This window comes from Oryctolagus cuniculus, chromosome 3 (assembly GCF_964237555.1).
Source record: "Oryctolagus cuniculus chromosome 3, mOryCun1.1, whole genome shotgun sequence".
In the NCBI taxonomy this organism is placed as follows: Eukaryota; Metazoa; Chordata; class Mammalia; order Lagomorpha; family Leporidae; genus Oryctolagus; species Oryctolagus cuniculus.
Window position 1 is genome coordinate 12235545 of NC_091434.1, and position 23786 is coordinate 12259330.

General features: G+C 40.5%; 1 protein-coding gene across 1 annotated transcript in view; it reads left to right on the forward strand.

The window, feature by feature from the left end:
* Positions 1-23786, forward strand: part of IRS1 (insulin receptor substrate 1) — a 56131-nt gene that overhangs the window by 5378 nt on the left and 26967 nt on the right. The window lies entirely within an intron of this gene.

Here is a 23786-nt window from a genome sequence, read left to right on the forward strand (position 1 = left end):
TCCCATCGTGTCTCTTACTGTTGTCTCCCTCCTTACACTGCGACATCCTGCATTTGGGGGCTGCTGTATATCTTCTGTAAAAGTACTTAGCATTTTTTGTGTTGAAGAGAAAGCACATTAAGTCAGGGAAATGGAGGTGGTTTTGTTTTGAACTGAATGTAGGGGCTAAGCCGTGCCCTCTTCACTTTTAGGATGTCTACTCCTTTAAGTTCAAGAGCAGCGGCCTCAGTGAATGTCAAGAGTTGGCGTTAGGTCTTCTGTGGTTCAGGCTGTATTGAAAATGAAAAACACTTGTAACAGGACATCAGCCTGCACATCATTCTGTTGAGCCTTTCTTCTGGTGGTCATAATTGTGGGAAGAAGAGAGGAGTATAGTTTGCAAATAATGTGATGAGTTGGCAATGTGGAAGTTTCCAGCATTTGGAAATACTTTATTCTGACAAACTGATTATCTTGTGAATTTTATAAATACTTTGCAGAATGAGTTTAAAATAGCATTTATTCTTCTTACTATGTGTCCATTCATAAGAAATTAATTTGTGCCTTGGGTTCCTATCAATAGGCATTTGTTTATTTGGTCACAGTCTGCTTGATTCTGTATCTACTATTTGACATCTATCATTTTCTTTTTGTAGAATAAATTATAGGTTTATCTTTCAAACTAAGATTTTAGGTGATATGTTCTAAAATGCATTTATTTGATCAGTATTTATTTCAATATTTGTTTTCATAATTCACTAGAAAAGATTTAATTATGTATGTCAACATCAATAGTAAAGATTTTGGTTATTCTCAATGATTTTTTGGGGATTCTGGATCTTTGTGACACCAACCATTTGCATTGTAAAGTGCTTCGTTTATAAAGTAATGAGAATCTGAAGGAAACAAACCTAGCATAACCAAGATTGTGGTTTGAAAAGAGATGAAAGAAGCAGCTAAGAAATAATAAGTATTTCTCACCTGGCTTTTAAAATCTGCATAGGTTTCTTTTGTAGAGTAGAATAATGTTGGCTCTGAAGAAAACTGACGACCAGATAGGATTATCTTCGTAAAAAGGTTTGAAGTAATGCCTCCTTATGTAGAGTATACATTAAAAAACAAAACAGATCCTCCCCTACACCCCAGATCTCCAGCCTTCTATCCTTAGCTTTCTTAGGGAAACTTTGTATTCTGGAGTGACCATATAATCACATCCCTAATAATCCTGGAGTCTCAATGGGCCATGCTTTGACTGCTCCATGCCAGAAAAACACAATGTGTAGTTGTAAGATGTAAAGTGTGTGTGTGTGAGAGAGAGAAAGAGAGAGAAGCGGGGCACCAAATGCCACCTGGCACGTTCACGTCCCCAGTTCTGCCCGCTGGTCTTTGCCCTGTTGAGTTTAAAGATGTTATTTGATAGTTCTCATCGGAAACAGAGATCAGACTGGCAAACAGCTTCCGCTCAGTGCGCGTGTGTGACTTTCCTCGGCCAACAGCCGCCCTTGCCCATGAGGCCCGACACAGGGCGAGAGGCACGAGGTGTGGGGAGGGGGTCCCTTTCTCCCGGCCTCTCCCTTGAAGCCCCCGGACTTCACAGCCTCCGCCTGCGTGGAGCTCGGGTGCCCGGCCTGGCCGCATCACCCTGGCCTGCAGCCATCTGCGGTCCTCCCCTCCGCGGCCCGTCCAGCTTCGCGCGGAGGGGCCGGACCCTTCCCGGCTCCTCTCCCCGCCCAGCGCCTGGCCCCTTTGTTTCCTGCCTCTTCTCTCCTGCTGCTTTTCGGGGTTTCCCAGCGTGCAGCCCCCGTGACCCGCCCTCTGCCCAGGAGGAAACTGCGGAGAGTCCGAGGAGGGCGCGCCGAGAGGGGGCCTCTGGGCCGGAGCGGACGCCAGCGTTCACCTTTCAGTTCTGAGACGGCGGCCGGGCACATGGAGCAGGCTCCGGCGGAGCCGCAGACCCGAGCCATCCCGTTCGGGTTTTGTTTTTTTCGGCTTTTGTCAGCGCCCTCCCCTCTTAAAAACAAGAAGAATTTGGCCTTGTCTTTTCCTGTGTCTCTGCCCCCTTCCTGTGGCTCCAAGGATTCCAGATCTCCACGACCACCTCCCACCCGCCCCCTCGCTGTGTGGCCTTTGCAGTCCCTCTCTCGGCCCTGGCACCTTCCCTCTTCCCGGGTCACCTCCGCTTCCTGCATTCCTCCCTCTCTATCTGGCTCTCGCCTTCCCCGTCCTTCCTCCTAAGCCCCCTCTGGCCCGGGGCGGGGGCTCTGCAGCGAGGCCGCCCGCTTGTCTCCAGCCCCCGCCCGCCTCGGGTCGTCCGGGGCGGCCGGGCCCCTTCCCGGGCCGCAGGGTAGTAGGCGGCGGCGGCGGGGTGGCCACGAGCCCCTGGCGGGCGGGGCGGCCGGGCCGTGATTGGCCTCCGCCAGGACCAATCAGCGCGAGGAATGGCCGAGCCGCGGCGGGCGCGGGGCGGGGGCCTGGGTCCCGGGGTCGGGCTGAGGGCGGGGCGGAGAGCGCCGCCTGCACCCGGAGTCCCTGCGGAGCCGGCGGAGCTGAGCCAGGTCCTCCCCGCCGCCCGGCCCCCCGGCAGGATGTTGTGCACTCAGCCTCATTCGTGCATCTAGAGCAGAATCCCAAGAATGAGAAAGTCCAACCAGCCCTCTGACAGAGGCCGGAAACACATACTTCCTCTGCTTTCTAATTGAGAAAAACCCAGGCCGTGACCATGTGACGGGCCCCATTTTGTCTCCCTCTTGGCTTTACTATGGTTTACTATGAACCCACGTCTCTTTATCTTCCTGCTTTGGAATCCGCCACAGCACGTGGTTGTACCCCGGCGAGGGGCGGGGAGAAGACACAAGTGCTGTAGCCACGAGCTTGCTTTTTGGGGTCATTCGAGGGGGGAAAAGAACTTGGCCTACAGGTGCCCCAGGCTCTGAGCACAACCCTGAGACCCGCTGTTTGCAGAGCGCTTGAGCCTGGTGAGCACCGGCGGAAGGGACACTCGCAGGCTGTGGGGACACCCAGGGTTTGCCAGGACGAGAGACCCAACATGTCCATGACCAGGGGTCCGGAGAGGTTTGCAGGAAACACTGCTTAGATTTCCAAACAGGCGTTTGATCTTTGACCAGTGGTGGCCCAGCTGCTGTTGAAAGCTCCCTGGGTTTCTGGGGTTCACCCTCCGGTCACCAAAGTTAGGTGGGGAATACTCCTAGGTGGGGTGGCAAATGTGTTCAGAGCTGGCCTGCTCAGGAAGCATTCCCTGCACCTCATCCATGGGAAGAAGCCTTGCTCACCAGCCGCATGGCGTAGAGGCCACGGAGGCATTGTCCTCACCGGCCTGCGCTTTCTCCCACCCGGGTACCCATTGGAACATCCTCGGTGAAAACGGAACTGAACCAGCACTGCTCCAGTGTTGATGCCAGAGAGAGCCTCCTGGCTTCTGTGTTGGTCCAGAAAATTCAGAGCTTCGAACCATCTTTCAAATTTCTACCACTGTTTAGGTAGCTTTTTATGTTTAAAATATACAGTCCTGCTACTGTAATCATTTATCTGGGTGCCCCCTAAATACATACTCTCTCCAGTATTGCGTTAAAGGAAGGGCCTTGAAGTCTCTGGGCGGGGGGTGGGGATGGGTGTTTATCAAAATTCCTGGAAAATAGCTTTGTGCTATCTTGAATGATGCAATGGAAAAGGCAAGGCCTGGGAGCCAGAGAGCTTGGGTTCTAACACAGCCTGTGCCCTTCCCCAGCTCAGTGACCTTGGGTGAGTCACTTAATTTCCCTGGACCTATTTCCTCATCAGTAACTTGAGAGCTTTGTTCTCAATTGTTCTAACCTCCTTTGCAGCTCTAAACTTAGGAATGTTTTGGAGAACATGACAGATATTCTTTAATGGGTCAGTTGTAATGAGGATTCTTTCTGAAGAAGCTCTTGACAGGGCTTAGTAAAACTGCATTGGAATATCCTGTTTTGTCCTGTTCTAGCCGTTGGATCAGACACTGTTCATGGCCAGACTGGGGTCTGGTAGGGAAATGGTCTGTTTGGTTCAAGCATGATTTCAAACTTTCCTATTTGGAGGGGACTTTAGTTTTAACAGACCCGAAGACAAACCTTCCTGACTTCACCTATCTGTTTTTGGAAACATCTAGACTCACTCTCTATTCCTCACTTTTTAAAAATAAAAGGTATGTGGGAATGCAAGTCACCTGCTCATTCCAGCATCCCATGGGCCACCGTCAGAAGCATCCCAAAACCGCAGAATAGATGAAGCTTTAACCAGTGCATGTCCCTGACACTCTTCTATGTTTACTGTATTAGAATTCACTCCTTCATGTGGGTGGTCTGTGAATGGATAATGTCTCTCATTTGTAAGGCCAGAATTCTCCAGTGAGGTATCTGCTTAATGGAAAGGAAATCTGAGAAGCCAACTAGGGACTAGAGGATGTCTTACATGATTTTTGGTTTAGTTTTATTTTTCCCTACTAGATGGGTGAAGTAGCTTCATATATCACTTGCTGGCAAACTTAGTGTTGTACAGCTTTTTGTGCTTTAGGATTTTTGATTGGTTCCTTGAGCTGTTTTGCTTCAGTGTCACTTTGGCTGTTGAATTGCCAGTGTATTCAGAAGCTTCACACTTTTCCCACCTCTGTGTGAATTTCATACATCATTAGAAAAGTGTGTGAACTTTTTCATTCAGAACTCCACTGACTTTCTCTTTTCCAGTCTGCCTAGTATAGTCAGATTTCTTAGCTGAATAGCATATAAAGAGTTCCTTTTATTTGGTGGGTTAGTAATTGAGTATAATGGAATGCTTCGCAATCTTAAGGTTTGGTCTGGTTTTAAAGAAAGCCATTTCCTCAATTATTTCCTCATGTTAGAGAGTTACTGGAAATTGTATTCAAGGAAAATATGTGTATCTCCTTGTGAATTTCATTACTTTTGTTATCCTAATGCTTTTTTGCATGTAAGGTTTATAATTATGTAGTTGATTTATTATTTCATTACCTTGTGAGTGTATAGCTATGTGACAGACTTTAAAAGGCTTTAAAAATGTTATTAAAACATGGTCAGAATGGTAATCATATTGAATTTTAATTAAACAGAATTATGTTTTAATATTGGTATGGTATAGTCATAATATACTAATTTCAAACTAATATGAAATAGTTACTAAGAGTTATTGTAAGGGATGTATAAATGATAGGCTAGTAAGTATTATCTGTTGGCTTCTATTCTTATCTTTACCTTATGGAAATGGCAGTATCTCTCCCATTTTTAATTCACAGAGAAAGGAGGAAGATGGATTAGGTAAATGTAAGATACTGTCATCCATGGTGAAAAGAACATTCTCTGTTTTAATAACATTCTTGCTGCAGGCTCTGCTATAATCTATTGGTTGAAATACATTTGGCTGGATAAATGTTATTTGTGCTTCCTGAATGAGTCAGTGCTCTTTGAATAACAGAGCTTTTAAAAGTGATGTGTTTATGTTGAAAAGGCTACTTTTCTTTTTTCAACCCCTTTTCTGCGTTTTCATTCATGGTGGTAATGGAGTTGAATATGTGGGTCAGACTGCAGTTTTGGTTGTATTTGTTTAAACAGAGAGGAGATGTGGGGGTTTTATTACCTTGCCCTAAATGCTTTACTGAGTAAGCTGAGTTGCATTCACTGAGTTTCTTTTGCCCTTCTATGCGTGTTGTTTGTTTTATTACATGTTACATATGAATTCTATCCTTTTTTCTGTTGACCAAAAAGTACTTTGATGTGAATTCTCTGATCCTCCCTGACATATTTAGGTCATGTTGCTGAACAGGATCACATAATTTTGAGAAGTTCATAGTTGTATTATGTTTATGGAAATGCTCAAAGTAGCATTATTTTTTCAAGTGTATATAGTGTGGCCAACAAAGTATACTTTGCACAGAAAATCATGATTCTTGCTTTTAGAAAGGATAGTATCTAAATGAGACAGGCAAAATTTAAATAGTTTTAAAAAATTTACAGTTAGTACTTACTTGAAAGTCTAGAATATTTTGTTCCTATGTAGTCTGCTGTCATTCAGTGATCTTCTTTGATCACTTCTGTGGTCCCTTAAAACTGTTTGCAAGGCTCATAAAATAATCATATTTACCCTTGAACTTTAGGGGTTGTTGAAATAATCAGAAGATTAGTGACTCCAGTGCAGTATTAGAGATTACCCAGCTCCCAAACCCAACATGAATTGTCTACCCTCGGAACCACTATTGTATTTTTCCTCACCCCCCCTTTACCTCAGGAAACATATTTGATCACATATTATGTTCCAAGTAGTATATGTTTTGTTGAAAGAGAATGAGTAGATACATGGAAATAAAGGAAAAAAATGGGAGTATGGGAACATCACCAAGTATTTGTCAAGTTTCTTATGACACAATCTATCTGAGAAAAAGATAAAAATCAAGATCTGAAACATATATGAAAGTTGGAGTTTTCTACAAAAGTATAGGGCAAAAGTGCCAAGCTATCTTAAGATTTTGTGCTTTTCTTACTCATTTTAACGAAGACATCTTGCATGACAACACCAGCATACCAATTATTGATAGGTTTTTTTGAAAATATCATTTAGAAGAAAGACCCATTTCCAGATATTAAACTAGCAAACATAACATTGGCAAGAAGCAAGAAGAAGATATCTTTGCTTTTGATCTTTAGTTCAAGTGAAGCAGCTAGAAGAGGAATGGGGATTGAATGTGAAATTATTATGGGTTCATCAGTATTAGAAAAAGTAGGATGAGAGTGGGGTCTCCAAAAGAAATTTTGAAATCGTTTCTTTTGGGTTTAGGTTTATTATTCAAGGGTCCCATTTTCCCCTTTTGGGTGAGTGGTTTGTTTATTTGAAAGACTAGAGAGAGAGAATTGCATTCACTAGTTCACTCCCAAATGCTCATAACAGCTGGTGCTGTGGAAGCCAGGAACCAAGAACTCAATCCAGGTCTCCCACATGTGTGGCAGGGACCCAATTATCTGAGTTATCAACTGCTGCCTCCCAGGAAGCTGGAATTGGGAGTGGAGCCCCAGTTTGAACCTTGACTGTCACATATGGGGTATTGGCATCCCAAGTGGTGTCTTAACTGCTGCACCAGTCACCAGTTTCAGTTTTTATTTTTAGTCATGAAAGGCTTTAACCTTTTGAACTGTACTTGCCTCTGGGTTGAAGTATGATTCTTAAAGGAGATTTTTGTCATTGCCCCTCTTAAGTTCTCTCTCTCTATATATATATTAACTGATGTGCAGTTGTAGTGGTTTTTAAGTGTATAATAGACTTTTTTCAAAATATTAAAAGCAGCCTTTGTTTAGACCACCAGGTTTTATTAGAGCTTTCTGGCTGTGTCTATGTTGTTTTTTTCTTTATTTTTTTGATATAGGCAATGTATGCACATGATATAATTTTCAAGTGTTTATAAAGACACAAAGAGATTGAGTGAAAAATAGGGGATTTCCTATTGTTATCCTTTAGTCTCTCTTCTCATAGCCCATCATCATTAGTGGGTTATTGTTTATCTTTCCAGAAATGGGCTGCTCATAAATTTTGAAGTTTAGTAATAGAAAGTTGGTTAAAGGCTCAACTATTCACAGTCTTCTATGGAATAATATACTCAGATCCCAAATTTCAGAACTGAAGTAGCAGAGCAGACAAAATACATTGTACAACAGACAGTGCTTTTTCACTTAAAGTTCTATTCCTCTTTCAAATCCTCAGGTTTTAAAAGTTTCCAGTGATTAATCTAGTGAAGGGGGAAAACATTGGTTGAGAAATTATCTATATTTTCAACTTCCAAGTATTTGTGCAAATTAAGAAGAGAAGCTTATTAAAAGTTTCAAACAATACCATTCTAAATCTTCACTATCTTCTTCTGTTCACTTTCATGGTAGTACTCAGGCCTTTCCCCCAGCCCCAGCTGACTGACTAGTTCTTAATTTAATGTAGTAGGATTACATAAATTAAAAAAAAAAATAGGTAAAGTCTCTGTTTGAAGACTCTCTGGGCAGTAAGATCTTTTATTTTTGTGTGCTCAAAGGAATTAGTTTTTTTTTTTTTTAATTTATTTTTTTGACAGGTAGAGTTACAGAGAGAGAGAGAGAGAGAAAGAGAGAGAGAGAAAGGTCTTCCTTCCATTGGTTCACCCCCCAAGTGGCCGCTACGGCCAGTGCTGTGCTGATCTGAACCAGGAGCCACGCGGGTGCAGGGCCCAAGCACTTGGGCCATCCTCCACTGCCTTCCTGGGCCACAGCAGAGAGCTGGACTGGAAGAGGAGCAACCGGGACTAGAACCCGGCACCCATAGGGGATGCCAGCGCTGTAGGCGGAGGATTAGCCAAGTGAGCCACGGCACCCGGCCCAGGATTTAGTTTTTAACTGGAATAATCTTTCTCCATTTCAAATACTGCTAGTAGTTTATTTTAGACAAAAGTTTGTATATAAATAAGGAAATTCCATAATGTCACCCATTTTCTCCAAAATTACTGACACTATACAATAGTAGAATTTAGAGAATCTATCATGTTTCCTTAGGAAATGGGTGTATTGATGGGGCAATTTCTGTTTTGAAACAAAGAGGGACATTTTTAATGGCCAGCTACATTCATGACTGATGCTCTATTTTCTTGCTGAGTGTGTTCCAGGAAGAGTACAAATGGACTAGGGTAGTGTTTCCTCTAAAACAGAAAGTTTCAAGAACCATAACATAAACATTTAAATTAGAATGACCAGTGTTTGCTTATTTTTGGTGACTTGACAATAAGAGTATGCTAATATCTGTAGTATTGATTTTCCTCCAAATCATCTAGAGTAAGGAGGAACAAAAACCCTCAATGTAAAGGAATTTTTTTAAAAAAGCATTTTATATATGAGCTGCAGTATCTAGGTTCTGAGGTTTATCTATTAATTTTTGAAGTGTAAAATACCAACCCCAAACTAAGTGCTTTACAGCATCCAGCATGTATTAAATTATAATTCTATGGCTGAGTGGATTTGGGTTGTGTTCAGTTGGGTGGTTCTTCTGCTTGTTTTATCTGAGAAAATTTATCTGATTATAGTCAGCTGTAGGGTTAGCTGGAGACAGGTTGTCTAGGATGCCTTTCCTCACACAGCTAGTGGATGATGCTACCTGCCAGTTAGAACTTGTTATTGACTGAGCCATATGTTCCCAGCAGGCTAGACCACCTTTCACATGGTTTTGGATGAGTTTCAGCAACAAGAGAGAGGAAGCAGTGAGTGCAAAAGTTTTGCTTTTTGAATCTCTACTTACATCACATTTGCAGATATCTCACTGCTTAAAATGATTCACATAGCTGTGTCCATTTCAAGGAGTAAAAAATAGATACCAATCTTGGTGGGATAAAAACACTTTTTCTGATTTACTGCAATATATAAATGCATTTATAAATGCAGTTATTTTTGTCATTACCAAACATTTGTCAGTTGCATGTTAAAAAAATCATTCTTAGATGTTTATAATTAATAGTCCTAGTTTTGGGTGAAATACAGTGATTGCCTTCAAATTGGGATACTATCATTTCTTCCATTTTAGTTTTTTTTTTTTTTTTTTGAAAAACATGGACACTAATATTCCCTTAAATAAATCTCTTGGAGTTCATATTGTGTGAGCCAGGCTGTGGAGACTGAAATCAAAGTGTTTTTGTCTTTATGTCACTTTGTAAGGGAGGAAAGCATGAGCAAGAAATCATATTATTGCAAAACATGGTAGGAGGAAAAAGAAGAGCAAGGTCTTATGATGTGAAATAATGGGAACCACTTTAAGGCTAGAGGCAGAAAGTTTGAGAAAATAGTAAATAATGTAATTCTATCATTCAGATTTATAAAAGGAAGACAAATAATTTTATATCCCATGTTTTGTGCACTGTGGACCCACTCAGGTCTTGGGAAGATGTCTTTTTAAGAGTTAGATTTCCCTCTTGAGAATGCCTCTTATTGGATGAGTGAAGCCCACCTTGAGGTAAAACATGAAGCGATGACTATTGAGGCTGGTAGTAGCAGCCAAGGTTGTCTTTATTTTTAGTGCCATTGTTGTTGGCTGAGACTTCTGCTGTGTCCTGGACCACAGGATTACACTCTTCAACCATCCTTGGCCTTACATAGGGCTGGGACCAGGGGAGATATGGAGGGGAACCCAGAGCCAGGCCACACCTTCTCATCAGCACTTCACCAGTGAAACTTTTTTCCACCCAGTTGCTAATTATTGGAAATAAACACCACTGGTTTGCAACATCCAATTCAAATCAAAAACAGGCAGTTCTCTTGTTAGCTCTTTATGCAGCTCTCTCAGCCAGTATTTACATTAAAAAAAAAAAAAGATTTATTTATTTATTTGAAAGGCAGAGTGACAGAGACAGAGAGGGAGAGACAGAGAAAGAAAGATCTCCCATCCTCTGATTCACTCCCCAAATGATTGCAAACGGCCAGCACTGACCCAGGCTGAAGCCAGGAACCAGGGGCTCCATCTGGGTCTCCCACATGTGTGGCAGGGGCCCAAGTGCTTGAGCTCCCTTCCTAGGCACGTTAGTAGGGAGCTGGATCAGAAGCAGAGCAGCCAGGACTTGAACCAGCATTAGGGTTTGGGATGCCATTTTCTTTTTTTTTTTTTTTTTTTTTTTTTAACTTTTATTTAATGAATATACGTTTCCAAAGTACGAATAATGGATTACTATGGCTTCCCCCCCATACCGTCCCACCCACATCCCTCCCCTTTCCCACTCCCTCTCCCCTTCCATTCACATCAAGATTCATTTTCGATTATCTTAATATACAGAAGATCAGCTTAGTATACATTAAGTAAGGATTTCAACAGTTTGCTCCCACACAGAAACATAAAGTGAAAAATAATAGATGATTTTTTTTTATGATGATGAAATCAGATCAGACCTATTGTCATGTTTAATCCCAGTGAGAGTCAAGTTGGGAGTTGATAGTTTCTTTTCTTTTCTTTTCTTGCCATTTTCACAAGCAGCAGTTTAACCTACTGCTCCACAGTGCTGGCCCCATTACACTTTTCTTTTCCCAGAATGTCAAATGCTTTAAATGTTCTTGTGGTTACAGCATAAAACAAAATGGGACACTGTATGAAAGATGGGGAGAGGTAGGGAAGGAGAGCCCCGAAGTTTTATACAAAGTGAGTTGAGCAGTGGTGTTGATGTTTGATCTCGGCAGTTGCATGCGGTCCTCTTTCCCACCCCTCACTCACCCATCTGCCCCCCTTCCCAATTCCAGCTCACTCTTTGAACCACAGCTAAACAATAACTTCCTTTCAAAGCTGATCCCATTCCCTCTGGTTAGATTAAGGAATATACATATTACACTTTTTTTTAAGAATGGGTAATGAGTTAATTTCTGAAGTACTTTTACTTCCACTCATAGGATACCCTGAAACTTATTGAGGGTATAGTGAAAACTTTTCTGTTTTGCCTAAATTTTCCCTTATGAGAATACTGTGTGTGTGTGTTTGGTGCTAGGGAGGAGGGTTAGGGGGTGGAAACTACAGTCCAATAAAAAGAAAGGTTACATTCCTAAAACTAGGCCTTTAAAAATGTTTTGCAGCCTAAGCCTTTGGTCCCTCACAAGTCCCTACAAGGGACAACCTTCAGAAAGTGTGCGGGCTTGTTGTTTCTGAGCCTTTGAACTGAGTGAAGAATGTGTCTCAAGACGGAAAAATGAATGGCTGGTGCTTTTAGCCTCCAGCTTGAAAGTCGCCTGAAGAATGTTATTGTGCCTTCAAAGCCTGCTTCCCACCAGGCTGTATTAGATGGGCTCTTGGAAAGCGTCTTTGCATTATCAAGTACACAACAAAAACCCATGCCACCCAATTCGATCTAATTCACTGGCTCCTTTTAGGTGGATTTTTAATTAATGTCTTCTCTAAGAAGAGGCCCCTATTCCCTCCCCACCCCTACTGATAGGATTTACTGCTGCTCACTAGATAAGAATTTTCGGGGGATTTTTCCCCCTCTTCTTTTTTGTGGCATGGAGAATGCTATTTTTGAAAATAGTGACAGAAGGTAATTAAGAGGAGCTCTCAGCTCTAAAAGGGTTCTGAATGAATTTCCAGCATACATAAGTAAAATTATATTTACAATGTAAAATACGGAGATGAAAACTGCCAAGGACAACACCTGAAGTATTTTATTAGCTGGGCTGCAGTTTATCTAGGATCCGGCCTATCTTTCAGAAGGTTTACCCTTTCCTTAAGGAGGATGGAAACCCCTGTCCTCCCCATAGGTGCAGGTTTCATGGCCCACTCTCCCAAAAACTTGTGAGCCATTATCCCAGTTGGTGTTCAAGAAACACTTGCCAAATTGAAAACATGTTTATCAACAGTTCATGGCAGAGTCCTTGAATCAAGGATGACTTTAGGAAAATCCCAAACATAAACAATACTGGGGATACATTTTGAGGACCTCTTATCATTTTCTTCATCAAATATTTTAAAAGTTAAAGTCATACTTAATAATGTCAGATATATTAAAAGTAGTCAAACATGATTACACAAGTCCTGTAATCTTGTATGACTAGATACAAAAACTTGGATAAAATTAATGACAACTTCATCATTTGTGTGTCTGAAATCCCAGCATACCTTAAAGTCTTGGATACTCCCTCTGTTCCCCTAAACCATTCTTTTGAAGATTGACAGGAACGTTGCTTTGTTTTGACAAGATTTATTTCTTTGCTTTCAACAGTAGCTCATCAACTTTTACTCTATTAATGTAGTTCTTCTGATGTTAATTGTAGCTTACTGATCTAGGTCATAGCACAGCATTTTCACTGAGGTTTAAGATATCAAAAGCAATGAGAAAATTATTTGAAAAATAACTATTATATCATAGTTACCTCTATTTTTAAAAAGAGGCCAGTTATTAAGTTTGTGATTCATAGACCTCCCCACCAGAATGTCTCTCTGCTCATTCCTTTTTCTCCTCTTGGGTATTTTGTTGCTAATTAGCCCTTCTACTAAAGTATATGGGAAAAGTCTGGAAAAGGAATTAAATTTAAATGAGCCAGTTTTGCCAGTGTGGTACTTATTGGTACTCTGCTAAAATGGTACCTTGGTCTATTGCTAAAAGTTCAGATTTTTCTCCTGCCTTCTCTGACTTTATTTTACAGGCTTGATTGAGGCTGGGCCAGAGGGATGACCAAATAATAGAAAGTGCATTTGTCAGATAGTAGAGCTATTCTTGACATTTCAATATTAAACTAAAAGTTAGGATCCAAGTATTTTTTTTTTTTAAGATTTATTTATTTATTTGAAAGTCAGAGTTACACAGAGAGAGGAGAGGCAGATAGAGAGGTCTTCCAACTGTTGGTTCACTCCCCAGATGGCCACAATAGCTGGAGCTGCACCAATCTGAAGCCAGGAGCCAGGAGCCTCATCCGGGTCTTCCCATGTGGGTGCAGGGCCCCAAGGATTTGGGCCATCTTCTACTGCTTTCACAGGCTGTAGCAGAGAGCTGGACAAAAGTGGAGCAGCCAGGACTTGAACTGGCGCCCATATGGGATGCTGGCACTGCAGGCAATGGCTTTACCCACTATGCCACAGCGACCGGCCCCCCAAGTGGTTTTACATATAGAAAAACACTTGGGCCATATGTTTAGTTTTATTTGTTTTTGAAAGGCAGAGTGACCCGGAGAGGAGAGAGAGAGAGATGTATCTTCCATCTGCTGGTTCACTCCCCAAATGCCCACAATAGCCACCCTTGGGCCAAGTCAAAGCCAGGAGCTAAGAAGTTTATCCAGGTCTCCCATGTGGCTGGCAGGAACCCAAGTACTTGGGCCATCATCTGTTGCCTACCATATGTATTAGCAGGAGGATGATTAGGAACTGGAAGCGAGTCAATCCCAGGCACTCTTACTTGCAATTTGGGTGTCTTAAGTGGTGGCTTAACCTGCTTACCACAGGGCTCACTCCTGGGCCATATGTTCTTAAAGTACAGTATGGGAAATGTACCAGCACTTCATTTACCACAGACCAGAACCGTGATAAAGTATATTAGCACTGTGTGACTGTGTGATACTTGGTAGGTATTGAATAGTATCTCAGTTTTTCCCATTCATCACACCATTGAATTGTTTTAATTGCTGAATGTGGAGGTTGGAAGAATCATAACTGGTTATGAAGATCATGGTAGCAAATTCTGAATCTAAAATGTTTGTAGATCAGACAGGAATGCTATGATTAGTTAATGCTACAGGGAGCTAGTGAGTTTCTACTGAATACCAGGTATATTCTCAAATTCTTGAGTTGCAAGTAAAAAGAAAACAGATAAAAATTCAACACCACTTAGAACTTCCTTTCTTGAGGTTTGGTTAAGTGGGAAGACTATAAAGAACCAGCTTTGTCAGGGAACAAATGAGAACCACTGAGTGAAGTAGCAAGGACTCCTTGCCCACTTTGTGGACTTAAAGGTTGCCAGCAGTGATGTATATGTCTGAGTTTACTAAAAAATGCATGATCTCCTCCTGTTTGGATGAAAGTTCATCACTGGCACTCCTTGTGGCTTTATTAGTCATGACTAAAGCTACCTTGTGACTCACAAATGAAGCAAAGTCAGGTATTTCTGATATAATAGGTCAAAATGTAAAAGAAAAGGAAGTAAGAGTTGAAGTTGACGTGGTCTGCTTGGGAGAGATTATCTTATGTGAAAGTCAGGATTGGGAACAGGGGTCACCAGGAGTAGGAGAAAGGGTGCTAGGAGTATTGAGTATCTCCTGGAATCCCTGAAAAGGCTGTTCACAAATGTGACCATAAATGCATTGGCCCATGTATGTGTGGGTATCATGAACCGTAGCTTATGTTGCAGCTTTGGATATTAGTCATTTTTGCTGGGTATTATTAAGAGTTCTTCTTTCAAGACTATTAGGCAAAACTAGTAATGTGTATAAAGTAATCCTTTCCAAGAATTATATTTGAAAATTTTGTTAGGAAAGTATTCAGTAATATGCTTATTCCTTGTACAAAATGAAAGGCAAAATTAATATCTTGAAGCTGTTCTTATATACAAACTTTTATTTTCACGTTACTGTGTGTTTCACAAGTAAGAATCTTCAGGCATATTCTTGTTAAATGTGTACATCACAGGAAGAAATTCCACAAATTTACAGTGAGGCAGTTCCTCTATGGCTAACACAAATCCTTTGATCTAAGGTGAGGACATTTCCCTTATTGTGAATTTAGTAGTGGTGACAACTGATAGTCCTCAAGCCTTTTTTGAAAAAATGACACTACTGCATTGGGGTAGTTAAGTCATGGCCTAGGACACCCACATTCCATATCAGAGTGTCTAGATTCAAGTCCCTGCTCCACTTCTGACACAGCTTCCTGCTAATGCATGCTATGGGAGAAGCAAATGATGGCTCAAGTGCTTGGGTGGCCTACTACATGTGCGAGACCCAGATTGAGTTCTAGGCTTTTGGCGTTGGCTTCGCTGAACCCTGGCTGTTATAAGCATTTCAGGAGAGTGAATCACTGGATTGAAGATCTCTGTCTTTCTCCCTTTTAAATAAAATTGAAAATAAATAAATAAATTAAAAATCTACTGTAATAAGGTACTATAAAGCTCTAAAAACAAAAATAGGACATGGAACACATTTAAATATGCAGGAGATAAAATGGCAAATCAAACAACCTCAGTATGTTACATTCAGTTTGCTAAAAGAGGAAACAAAATTAAAAATGAATTTTCAGAAATTCCTAGAAGAAATTATATATAAGCAGCAAATTATAAACATTTGTAATTATCAGACTGTGCTAATTAAACTAAATATGACTTTCTGAGTTTCAAATATATTCATTGGCTGAAATTTAATTATAGGGTCAGTTTCCTCTGAAATAAATTATATATCATCCAACTCTTATTAAAATAATAATTCATTAAATACAATGTGCAATTTGTATATTTTAAATGGCCAGGAAATTTAAAGATCTTTGAAAATCACTTGGAAAGCAGAATACACACATATTTATATTATTGCCTAAATTTATCTTATCACTCATTTTTAACTGAGTAGCATTTTAAAAATGCACTTTTTATTTTAGAAGAATGTCAGATTTACAGTATCCATGCAAAGACAGTACAGAGAGTTACCTTGTACTCAGTCCCATTTTCTTCTACTATTAACATCTTGAAGTAGTGTAGAACCTGTGTCATGATTAATGAACCAGTATGACACAATATGATTAACTAAAGTCCATGCTTAATTCAGGCTCCCTCGGTTTCCCCCTAACGTCCTCCCTCCCCTAGTCTAGAGTCCTATCCAGGATACCACATTACCTTTAGTTACCATGTCTCTGCAGGTTTCTCTCAGCTGTATCAGTTTCTCATACCTTATATGAAAAGAAATAAATGAAAAATTTTTAAATATGCTGTAATTTTTGACTTAGTATAGATATTTATAGCATTCTCATTCTTTCCTACCAAAATGGACTCCCAGGCCTCAGGGAATCAAGTTAATCAAGTTCCTTTGAGCTTGGTCATCATCTATTCTGGACATCCAGCAGGAATCTGGCATTGGCCAAACACTCCTGCCTGCTCTGGGCACAGAGTGGTTCCTACAAGGTGGCCCAAGCTTCATCCCCATTTGGATCTGTAGTTTGAGGCAGGGCTTTCCTTGCTGGGGTGCAGGGAATTGTTAGGTAACTTTAAGGCTACCCTCCTGGGGTTGCTGCCATGAACCAAAGCAAAACCCCTTCTCTACTTCTCCTGGCTCAGATATGCTTTGGGAGGGAAAGCAGGCCACAAAGATGTATGTGTTTTGTTCAAATCCTGGGACATGAAAGAAAACAGTAAAATTTAAGCCATCAGTTCTCTCTAGTCCTATTGCATGTCTTCTTTCTATTTAAAAAAGCAGACATCTCTCTCTCTCTCCCCTCTGAAATTGTCTTGGCTTGTTGTATAATTCTGGCAGTAAAATTCCTGACATACTAGATCATACAGATTATGGCTTGGCATCATTTTACCTGTGTATGTGTGTGTTCTCTATATATCTCACCTTGAGTTACATGTGTAATTTTTCAAACACGTTCCCTTATAATCAGTTTTGCTGTCTGTACTTGTTGACTATGAAAGCTTCCAGAAAACTTGTTTGAAAAGAGAACCCAGAAGTTTCTGCAAACACATCCATTTCATCGAAATGAATCTCTGCATCAAGGTTGCTTTCAAAACTGTTTAAATATTAACTGACCTCAAACAAATCATATGTTCCTTTGTGAACTGCATACTAAAAATAGGAATAAACTTGCGTATCTGCTCATGGCCTTTACTTCACTGTTTGCAGCAATAGTCCAAGGAGAGTTCTATAGGTCATTAGCTACAGACATTTATGGTTTCATCTACTGAATTTCTGTGACCGCTTGATTGTGCACATTCCATACTGTCAGCAGAGTCAAGGAGGGATTGGTATTGTTGGACTATATTTACAGTTGAGTGCCACTAACCCTTCAGCGTACATATGCTGGGCTATTTATGAAACAACTTCAGCTGACAGCTGAAGATCACAAGATGCTATTCTGGGAAGTGTCCTAAATGTGAGGTTCTGTGGTGAAAACAATTTAGTGTCCTGCCGATAAGAATACTTAAAACAGGAAGCAGTGGTAACTTATTGCTTCCTGCCTAAGTATCCTTATCAGTATGATAAGCTTTAGGTTTCAGTTCTGCTTTCCTGATCCCAAGATTTCTTTTCTTGTAATCATCTTTTAAGAGGATTAGGGAATAAAAAAGGGGGTGGGGTGTTGGCAGGGGGAGGGTAGAAAATTCACTAGCATCATTTTTTTCTTTGGCAATAAGACCCTTTCATTTCCTACTACTCATAGTATTTGTGTGGCGAAGAGAAAAATGGTACACTACAGTTCACTCATTCGTTGGCTATATCTATTATGTGTAGGTAGTATTGATTCTGTAAGTTTTGTAATGCAAGAGACTTGGTTGACAGTCCAGTGAAGGGTTTAATGGCAGAATAGAACCATGACAGAATGGACAAGAAAACAGGGGATGTGAGTTTTTATTCCTGTTTCTGCCACCTCCTGAGACTTGTCATTCTTTGACTTCATGTTCTGGTTTATAAAACCAGAGGGAAGTAGTCATGCTTCTCCAGTCTGTCTTATAAGGATCAAATGATAGCATATAGGAATGTGCAGCTGTAAACTGAATTGTCTTTCAAGCCTAGGGTTTGTAGTGGGTTGAGTTACATCCCACCAACTCTCCTTTCACCCTTAGAGCACAAGGGTGCTTTTGGTTTATGTTCCTTCCTTATTAAAAATATTTTTCAAATTGAGTCACCTTCCTACATTTCCTGGCTGCAAGAGTGTATTATGATTGAATGCCTGAAAAGATGCATCAATGTTGACTCTAGTTCATGGAGTATGAGCATGTTGTACTGTCAAATTCTAGGAAACTGGGTTGCATTTATTAACTTGGCATAGGAAAAACAAAGTTCTACACGTGGGCTAAATTATTTTACAAGCCATAGGTATAAATCAGGATTAAAGGCTGAAATACATTTATTAAATTTTTTAAAGGAGGCGTGCCCATGCATTTTATAGTTCCTGTGGATTTAATTATACACTAAATATGGAAAATGAAAGTATTACTGGGTAGCACTGAGTGTTTTCTTCTACAAAATTCTTGTTGATAAATATCTGTACTTTTTTACTCTCAATCTTCTGTGGCAATGCTGTTCCAAGCAGAGGGACAACCATCTTGAAGAGATGGGGAGATTGATGAAAGCCAACAGTGTGACTCACCTGTTTGCTCACTTAGTAAACAAACTAGATCAGCTCTTTGAGGCTGGTTACAGAATCTAAATGAGGCACACTACTTGTCTCAATGAAAGAAACCTTTGAAGACAGAGAATGAGCTAACTCTCCTCCTGGTGTTTCTAACATCTCACTGTTATAGAAGAACTTTGGTAGTGTTGCCTGTGCTCATTGTGATGTTAGAGGTTACCCTACTTTCATGGGGCAGATCAGGCATTTAAGAGTGAGTTCATTTTTTTGGTCTGAGCTTGTGTTTGTCAAGATCAGAAGGTTTTGGGGAGGGGTAATAATGATAGGGTACAATACAGATGCTGAGAAGTTCGGGTCCCCTTTTCCTGTGATGACGTAAGTGGTGTTAGCCAGTTACCCCATGGCTCACTGGGCTCATTTCTATTCTAAAATTGTCTAAGAACATTTGACTGCACCCTTCAAAGAAAACGGCAATAGAAAAGGTAGAGAACAAAGGGTAGATTAAAAAGGGGTGGATGTGTCGAACAGTTCTACAGATAGCCCTTGACCATAGTTAATGGTTTATAATTGCCCAGGGATCAGGAGTTAGAACTGTAGTTGTTTTGTGATTTTGTTCTTCTCATAGAGAGGATTATACAAGTTGTGTGTGTTTCTTGTTATTAGAGCTGCAAGTGTTCTGAAAGGTAATAAACTCAAAATGTTCTTTCTACAGGTAAATGGCTTCATTAACTGAAAGTTTAAGTAACTTGTTCAAGACAATATAGCTGTTTCATGGTAGAATCAGAAAAAAAATCCCAAAAACCAAAACCAAACTCTCATGTTCTACTTCCAGCTTAGTGCTTTCCAATCATATAGGCCATACATATGTACATGTCTTTAATGCTTTATTTACTTTATATATGTCCATCCATCCACAGTGTATCATGGAGTTAGGTATGCATCCATTTGTACTGCAGTTATTTATATTCCCAGGCAGTGTTTTGGGTGCTGGAGGTAAGACTTGTACTCTGTCCTGCTAGAACTCATGTGGCAGTGGGAGACACCAACAATAAACAGATGATGGTATTTCAGACAGTGTAAAGTATTCTTAGGAAGACTCAAGCAGGGGACAGGAGTTTATGCACAAAATACGTGACCGTTAATTTATCAAAGAAGCTAAGTAGACCACATTCAAATTTAGTTTGAATTTATTGGTATTGAAATTGGTTTTGAAAAATTCTGTCAGGCAAGAAGCCATTCAGATTTTCAAAAAAAAGTTTAGGAAAAAGTCATGATTTATAAGAATAAGTAAAAGATTTAAAAGGTAGCTTGTTAAGTGAAATTTCCTCTTTTATATGTAGAATGTTTGATTATTAGCCCTGCTCAAAAATGATTTCTGAACACTGATAATTAACAGCCTGTGTCTATGTCTTAACCAATGCTAATCATACAGTTTTAAAAAGGCATTTATGAGGAGCTAGTGCTGTGGCGTAGTCAGTAAAGCCACCACCTACAGTGCTGGCATCCCATATAGGCTCTTGTTCGAGTCCCAGCTGCTCTACTTCCAATCCAACTTCTGCTATGACCTAGGAAAGCAGTAGAAGATGGCCCAAGTCCTTGGGCCCCTGCACCCACATGGGAGACCCAGAGGAAGCTCCTGGCTCCTGGCTTCGGACTGGCACAGCTCCGGCTGTTGTGGCCATCTGGGGAGTGAACCAGCAGATGGAAGATTCTCTCTCTCTGTCTCTGCCACTCTGTAACTCTTCCTTTCAAATAAATAAATAAATCTTTTTTTAAAAAAAAGACATTTATGAATATTAGGGTTTTATTAGTGTCCCTCCCCCCTCTTTTTCTTTGAAACTCCTATTTACTTTCTGGGAGAGGAATAGATTTCTCAACACCTCAATTGCTTATCACACAGGAGAGTAGTAAAACCGGGGTGCCACATTTTATAAGACTTGAAAGGCCGTACCTTATATAGTAATAAGGCAATTCATTGGTGATATGTATTAACATATGAATGTATGCTTATGATCAGTGAATAGTCTGGGTTCATTCAGAAAAGTCAAATTTAGGATGCCATTCCATTGGCCTCTGACTCATTTTTTATATGTACTCTGTTTCCTGGAGTCATAGATAATAAGTTTTCTAGAGATAATGACTAAGGGAATCTTTTCCGTTATCTGCCCTGTTCCCAAAAAGGATAGCTTTGTTGCACTATTATAATGTTATAATAATAGGTTGATAAATTGTTGCTTTTTGAATGGAACTTAAGTTTCTAAGTCTCCCATGAAACTCTTTAAGAAGGCTAAAGTGACATCTGCATTTCTGGGTCTCCCTTCCATGGACTGTTTGGTTGAATGGACAGGACCAGAGATGGCTCTATGGTTACATAAAGAATTGAGTACCTACATTGCTTTTGTCTGCTCTTCCTTGGACCTAATTATTTCAGCTTCCTGGAGGAATTCTGGCTTGTGTTCTAGTGCATCTGCAGTAGCAGGGACCTGAGTTGGAGATGTGATTAGAATAAGCAAAAGCCAGATCTTGGAGGGCTTACTACATTCAGCTTTATTCAAAGTGTGATTGGAAGCCCATTAAGAAGGTTGACATAGATGCCAGGATGACCTACGAAGCCTACTAAGATTTTTACTGGAGGGACATTGAGTTGTTACTCCTCATGCCTTCACTTTCAGCAGATACAGTCAGCAGAGACCTCTTCGATGGTAACTAAAGCCACCTTTGTCCTGGATTTTCATAGATTCTTATCCAGCATCACCCAGGCATGTTGTAAGGGTACCTCAAGGAAGTTTCACTAGTCTTGCTGCAGCAGTGTATTGTCCTAACTCCTGAGACGCCACTTGGCCAAATCAGGCTGTTTGGGTGTTGCAATTAGTTTACTCCTAGTTGCAGACTGGCAAGATGCTTGGCCACCCGTGTGATGATCCTTGACATATTCCTTGCAAAAAGACAGGCTCTGGTTCCTTTAAGTTCAAATCTCAATTCTTCCATAAAGAATAGCTAAGGCATATCCTTCAGAGGTAGGATCTTTGCTTTAAACCTCCAACATTCTACCTATACTTAATTTAACCTAGTTTTTATCTCCCTTAAGTTGGTCCTTTTTGTTTTGGAAACCAAGTCACCTGACATGACCTGTAAACTTATTGGCCTTCATTGTGACTTGCATGTATTACAGAACTCTTTTTTTATCTTAAGTGGTTTTTAGGTTATGAGATCCAAATTTAGCCATGCTGATAACACTTGGCTGCCAGTTGACTCGCACTGTGTGGAAGCCTGTATGTTTTAGGAAGTACAGTATTAGTTCATTTTAATCCTTTAATCTTCTTGTATGCCAGATACTAGTCTGCTCTGCACCTACGTTTCAGAGTGTTTTGGGGTAACATTTAAAACCCACAGTGGAACCATATGGCACCAATCAGGTAGAATGAGTTTGTTCTGACTTTTATTGCCTTTTTTAAAACTTTATTTTTACTTGCTTCCTAGAAAATTTTAGTGGCTGGATTAACGTTAACAGTGTTTCTGATTCTGCCATTTGCTCATAGGTGTTAATTCTGTGATCATTCTTGTTTGGGACTACTCTGGACAGCTGGCTTCAACACATTCATGGAGGCATGCATGCTAGTGCATTGACGAAATCAAATCCCAACATATGGTGGTGTTGGTGGGGGGAGGTTTGGGAGAGTGATCATCATTATCTGAGTTCCTGCAATTGTGAGGATTTAGTAGGGAAGTAAGAGTTATAAAAACAGTAGTGAACTAACCACTTCCGAATATTCTCCTTGCTTATTATCTTGCTGTACTTAATACCAGTGGCTGTTCCTCCATTAGTTTTATTCAGTGTTGGATATGTACATTTTGCAAAATATGCAGGATTTCATGAAGCTGATGAAAGTGACATGAGGAGAACTGCTTCTTTCACAAGTAAAACAAAAGCAAGGATCTAGCAGAATGACATGAGTCAACTTTTGAAGAAACAAAGATAATGACATAGTATTTCTAAATGACTTATAGCATTGTAATACTTATAAAGTGCATGATAAAAATTTACAGGACTAAGAGGGGGGCCTTGAGAAAATTGATAAAGTCATCGGATATTTCTGTAGAAATGATTCTTTTGACAATGTTCTGCGAAAACCAAGAAGTCAAAGATAGAGCATAAAGGAAACATAATCCCCCAAACTGAACGTATTATATGTTCTTCACCCTAAAACTTTTCCAGAGAGGCAATTAAAATTTAAATTTAAAGTATGAGGTTAAATAGCCTTTTTCATATGTCACTTGTTTTTCAGCATAAAACTTCAGTTACATAATTTTTTAAAAAGATTTTTATTTATTTGAGAGGTAGAGTTATAGACAATGAGAGGGAGAGACAGAGAGAAAGGTCTTCCATCTGCTGGTTCACTCCCCAAATGGCCACAATGGCCAGAGCTGAGCTGATCCAAAGCCAGGAGCCAGGAGCTTCTTCTAGGTCTCCCACATGGGTGCAGGGGCCCAAGCACTTTGGCCTTCTTCTACTGCTTTCCCAGGCCATAGCTGAGAGCTGGATCGAAAGAGGAACAGCTGCGACTAGAACCAGCACCCATATGGGATGCTGGCACCGTAGGTGGAGGATTAACCTACTGTGCCACAGTGCCGGCCCCCAGTTATATCATTTTAGTATAGAAATTGTGTTCATGTTTTCAACGGTTTCTCTTTATAAAGTGATCTCTTTCTGGTTCCAGTTATGTCTAGCTGAGGAAAGCATCCCACAAATTTCTCTTATAGAGGTGACAGAAGAGAGTCATGGAAGGCCTTGCCTTTTCCTCACAAATTTTTGCAAAGTAAAAACTGTAGTTTCTTGTTGCTTCAAAGCTACGAGGCCAGTTGTTGAGTAAGACAAATTGTGAAGCCAATGTACTTCACTCTGGTGGGCCCAAGAAAAGCCATTTGTGCTCATGGGCGCTCAGTAGGACAGAAAGTGACATTAGCCAATTTGTAGAAAACATAAATAAGTTGTTAGTTCTCCATAGGGCCCCAGTAGATATTCTCCCTGGCCCTTATACTGG